General features: G+C 32.6%; 1 long non-coding RNA gene across 1 annotated transcript; it reads right to left on the bottom strand.

The window, feature by feature from the left end:
- Positions 1-482: 482 nt before the first annotated feature.
- Positions 483-4,175, bottom strand: LOC122586925. Its single transcript, XR_006322091.1, has 4 exons — positions 3,616-4,175; positions 2,098-2,223; positions 596-703; positions 483-517 (listed from the first exon to the last, which is right to left on the bottom strand). It is a non-coding gene; the product is annotated as an uncharacterized LOC122586925 (long non-coding RNA).
- Between the last annotated feature and the right edge of the window lie 1,930 nt (positions 4,176-6,105).

Raw genomic sequence — 6,105 nt, 5'->3', positions numbered from 1 at the left:
TCATAATCCTTGGATTATAATCAAAGCCAAAATTCAAAAATTATAATTAAAGCCAAGATTCAAAAAAAATAATTGGCATTTGATTTTAATCCGAGAGTTAAAATTGTCATAACTTGTCTCAAGATAGAGAAATATCTAATCCTTCTCCAAAATTCATATTGATAGAAAACAAGGAGATTGAGTGTTAATTGACACCAACGTTGTTAACAAATCATGAAAACAACAAAATAAGGACCACGTTGCACAAAATCTTGTTTTCTACTAAGTAGCGTTATACAAAATGATTGTTGCGTCAAAATCAAATCATTGATCTGAAAGGAAAAAAACTTAAGTAAGAAAGGTATAGCTAAAATAACAAAAGTAAGAATTAAAGTGTTTGAAAGGTACAGAGATATATATATAGAGAGAGAGAGAGAGAATGCGTGTATACTAACCAACAGTGACGCATTGCTCTTGAAGTCCTTCAATTAATTCTCCGTCTACTGAAAAAGGCCTTCCAAGGCTTTATAGCCCGGCTCTGTAAACAATAGAAGTACAAATAATCAAATATCATAGACAAAAGAGAAGAAAAATAAAATAAAAGAAAAAAGATTACAGTTGGTTACAAAGCCCCTCCGGGCAACTGTGCTTCCTGACAATCCGATGGTAGGAGGCATGGTGGGGACATAACGCCCAATCAGTCTTAGATTTGAATGTCCTGCAGCTGCTAGAGATGTGAGGCTTGATACTACATGGTGGAACATATATCTATTGTTAAGCTTTATTTTGCCCTAAATATGTGAGGCTTGATCCCCAACGCAAGTCAACGTATGACATGATACTATATTACTATATAACCTCAACAAAAATTATTAAAATCATTACATGAAATTTGTCTAAAGAGCTTTATGATGAAGATATACCAACTTTCATAAAATGATTTCCTATGTTTCTTTTGAACGAGAGTAACCTATATGGTTTGCTCATTGCTTCGTATATAAGGTAGAATTGATAGAAAAGGTGGAATTCATACGTTAAGTCATGTTAAAAGTATATATATATATCGTACTTTAAATTACAAATATATCTACACTATTTTATAAAGAAAATCATTTCAACTTTCAATATTCAATTCGGATGTTTATATTATATATATTTTTTATTTATAAACTAACTGTTTTGTATTTTGGTTAGTCGATTAGAATATTAACACAACATTTGATGTTTTTTTATTATATTTTTAAGTCAACAACATAGTTTTGGAGTAAAAGTTTTAAAGAATAGCATATTATTATTTATCAAATTATAAAATGGCATAGCTTGGAAATTCTCCAAAAATTAAGATACTACGAGAAATAATCTGTTGGAAGAATACTACATTTACACCTAGGTCTTTTCATTAATAGGTTACATATGATCATAAACATAACGTTTAACAATTATGAAATGTTTAAATTCATGAATGTAAACAAATTGATTGAGGCATGTTTAATGATATTAATATTAGCTTGATTAAGAAAAAACAAATATTTAATTTTACAATTGTATCAGCCTATAAATAAATCAAAGCTAATGAGCTAACAAATAACAACCTATTAAAAGAAAAGAAAAATAACTATAACGAAGTGATGAATTTGCATGTTGCATTGATTCCTCGCTGGTGAACGTTATATATCAAGACTATTTAAAATAAACAAAAACATAAATAAATAGTTTTATAATGTAATGACTTAATGGGATGACTATGTAAGGTAGGAACCTTTATTTTTCGGGCTATGTCTTCTACATTACCTACCAGTTATGTCACATGTAATACCATGCATAATTTTATTTATGGATAATAGCATATAAATGTAACCCTATGACAAAATGATTATGTAACGTAGTGACCTGCCACGTACAATGTCACGGCACTCTAGTCATCTTCTTAACTAAATTCACCACGTAATTTTACAAATCTTTCTTTTGACTAATAAACATCTTCAATACGATTGTTAGTCCAAAAGTAAATCAGCAGTCACAATTTAAGTGTGTTAATTACATTTATTTGGTCAACAAGTTTATAATCTAGAAAAGCGATAGTTATAATCTTTAAAAAGAAAGAGAGATAATACTAACCAAAACTTTCCCATCCACTGCATTTGGTGAGTTCCTTCCACCATTTTCCCGTCTACCGTCAGTATTAAACAAAGAAATCATGGTCGGGAAAAAATTGTATCCTTTTTAGCGCTATTGTAACCCAACCTAGAAACAAAGCAAACACCATAAGTTTAATGTAGATAAATAGATACCACTACCAAAATGGAAATTTTCATCAGAAATTCGTATGCATTGGACGTCGGGAAAACAAGCGTGGTGACCCATTTTAGTCGGAAACTTTTTTTCCCTACAAATGCTTCTGCCAACAGTGCGCCAAAAAAGTTTTTAAAATAAGATTTAATTCGGCCGGAAATCCAAAAATTTAGCGACAAGTAACCAACAGATTATTTTTTTAGTGATGAATTTTCCCACAGATAACTTAGATGTGGATTTCCAACTGATCTCAAAAAAAAAAAAATTTAACAAAAAAGAATATATATATATATATATATATAGGGGACAGTCAAATAAAAACAAACAAATAAAACAAATAGAACAAAACTTTCAATCAGAAGGAATAAATTTCATTTACACTAATATTCAACCACATAAATCTCAATTAACAAGAATTCTATGGTATATATAATGATGCATAAGATACATATTTAAAAAACAAAAAATAATTCTGTGAAAAATAAAAGAAAGAAACGACGGCAAAAAAAGAAAAGAAGGGGCTGTGCTTGCTGTAGTTGGCTATTGTCACTTCAAAGATAACAAACTTGGTAACAATACTGACTTAAATTACACGTTTATACCACGATTTAGATAATACTTACCAAAAAAAAGGGTAAAATTATCAAAAATTAACACTAAAACTATAACTTATATAGTTATATTAGTCCTAATACCCGTACGATGTACGGTAGCTATATAGAATGTATCATAAATAAATTTGAATATGTCTCATACATGATTCGTGATTATGAAATAATTTGTGGTTAATAGAAATCGATGATCGAAGCTAAATTATAATAAACAGTAATGGTAAATATATTATATGTTTAGTTAGAGTTTTGGATTTACTATAAAGTAAATACACATTAAAATCAAAACTTGTAGCATAGTGGATGATGACAAATGGCCTGTGATTTCGGTTCGTAAACTCAAATATTTGAAATCTTTCATGTTAATAACTTATTATTATAATTAATAGGAGTTGAAGAATTGAGGAAGAATAAAAAAATTTATTATTAAAAAAACGATCAATTAAATAAGGTTATAATTTATTTTTTTTATTATTAAGTCAAGAGTTATAGTTTAATTCTAAATCTAATAAAAAAAATTGAATTTATATACAACTAAAAAAAGCTAATTTAACAAAATAAATAAATTAAAAGGACATGTGTCGATCAAGTATTATGTCAAGTGTCGTTTCAAGAACATGTCAATCCTGTTTTAATTTATTGGTAGATGTCAATAGATACATATATAAAACTTTAATATTATATAAAAAAAACTAACAATAAATAACATAATAATATGCTTGAAGTAACTTACAAGAAAAAAAGGTCGGGTTTTTTCCGGTGGCCGATGGCGGCAACTTGAAGCATAGGGGCTGGTAGTTCTTTTTCCCCGGTGGCCGGAGACGAATGAAAGCTAAGATCCCGGTGGCCGGATACGATTTGTAATTTGTCTTCTATTTTCTGGAGTACCTGAATGATGGATAACGGGGGGGACTGGATCGAGGGATGAAGGGGGTAAAACAGATGGAAAGATTGCGGCAGTGGTTTGGTTTTCGGGTTAGAGATTAAAGGAGATGAAGGATGTTTAACTTTCCGGCGGCGGCGGTTTTTCTCCGGTAGGTTTTGAGAGTAAGAGAGAGGGTATAAAGGTGAATGGAAGGATTTTTGTTTGATATACCCCGTATGGGTAATGTATATTTTGTAATTAATCAGTGGAGGGATTTCAATTTTTTTGGTTTGAGATTGGAGGGATTTTTGATTTGTTTTGGATGGAAAGTGTAGGGATAAGATAAGGAAGAGACGAGACGGAGGGTTTTAGAACAGATTGGACTCAATGTTCAAGTTAGGTTAACTAGGCTTGGGCCTTGTACATGGTTGGGCTGTCGAAGTTACACATTCCTTCCTCTACTCCTCCAGGCTCCAGTCGTTTCTTTCTTGATTTCCTCATTATAGTAGTCTTGTAGACATGGACTATGAGATTACGCGATCGTTTTAAGCCTCCAATATTCCAAGGTTTTAATATTTTTTATACTAGACTTAATGTTTGGATTTTAAACTAAGTACATTATATAATTTGCATTGTAATAATACCCTTATTGGTTTTTGTATCGACATTTGCATGTTTAATAAAAAAAAGTCGAGCTACCATTTTTTTTTGTTTTTATATACTTTAACTTATATGATAATGAATTAAGCCCCAAAAATTGATCTCATTTGAGGTCTCCAAAAACCTTAATCCGCTACTGATTGGCTGCAATCCATTTGTTAAATTTTGCAACCTTTTTTTAGCATCTCGATTACAGATTGACTAGCTTTCAAGTACTTATCGTAATGAAAATTCGAAAAGTATTACAAAGAAAAAAAAAAGAAGAAGAAAAGAAAAAATGAAGCCCTGTAACAGATTCGTCGCAATGACTTGCAAAGAGACTCTAAGGCCGTTGGTTGGGTTGTTTTAAAGTATTCATCTGTCACGTAATCCGGAATAGCATATATGTTTTGAAGTAAGAAACTCCCGGAACAACCTATGATGGTCAGATTATACATGGCGAAAATATGAAGAAATATGCACAAACAGTTTTATTGTGCAAAGATAAACGGAAGAGTAAACTTCAATTATATTTTGGACGACGCTTCCACATTAATATGTTACTTAATGCGGATTTTCTGCGAAGGAGAACGCAGCTATACTATCTTCAACAACAAAATCTCAGATCAACTATGCCTCAGCATCTATCCTAAATAGCGTCACACAAGCCATATATATCCGCAAAAAACCTTTTCACCAACAGCGGGGCCGAATCTATATACTACAGCATCACCATCCCATCATCAGTACCTTCCAAAGAAAAAGTGACACAACTGTGGAAAACATTGAGTTCACACATGAAGCTTCTTCATCACCTATGGGCATAGCATACACATACACTTGGGCGACGTAAAAAAGCATCCTACTTGATCACAGCGAGGTAACAGGCTTAGACCCACTATCAGGGATATAAGTTTGGAAACAATACATAGATTTTGAAGTGACCTAGGAAGCTCCGGGAGAAATACAATTGAAGGAACCGCAAGAATACCACGACTACCTACGACAAAAGCCAACAATGACAAAACATCAAACCCGATGGACATGAAAGTCTCATCCACAGATCATCATCAGTCCAACCATGACATTGAGGTAATTCCCATAATTATCACAGAGGAAAAAGCCGGATAATCAAATGTTATAATGGCCAAAGGACAAAGACGGAACAGATAATACCGGACGGAGGACATCAAAGACGGAGAGCTTACTCGGATTCGCTGCCAGTTGATATTTTTTGGAGTCTAACACGACAACCTCTTGACAGTCTCTCCTATTAGACTGGGGGGCTTGATGATATACCCCTCCGGAGCTCTACCTCCGTTTGTGAAATTGCTACTTAAAAGATGCTTTCTGTCAGAATTACGGAGCTCACCTCCGTCAGGAACGGAGCTTATCCGTCAGAACGGAGCTCCGCCAAATATGGAGGAAATCTCTTATTTTCTTCCTTTTAAAGCAAATGTAAGTTTCCTTATCTTTTATTATTATAATATATTTATTATATGGCATGTAAATCCCATAAACATGTCTACCATATCTTGTATCCAAATAATTAGGGTATCCCCATAAAAACCCTAAAACCCTAACTTATCCCTTAATTAAGATAAGTTAGTCCTATATAAAGAGATCCTCCCCAATAGTTGGGACATGTTCTCTTCACCCTCAAAATACCTAAGGTGGCCGACTCTGGGGCTGTCTCTACCGCCAACACAAACACCTCCG

This window comes from Erigeron canadensis, chromosome 2 (genome assembly GCF_010389155.1).
Source record: "Erigeron canadensis isolate Cc75 chromosome 2, C_canadensis_v1, whole genome shotgun sequence".
Classification (NCBI taxonomy): Eukaryota; Viridiplantae; Streptophyta; class Magnoliopsida; order Asterales; family Asteraceae; genus Erigeron; species Erigeron canadensis.
This window is presented reverse-complemented; position numbering and strand designations above follow the sequence as displayed.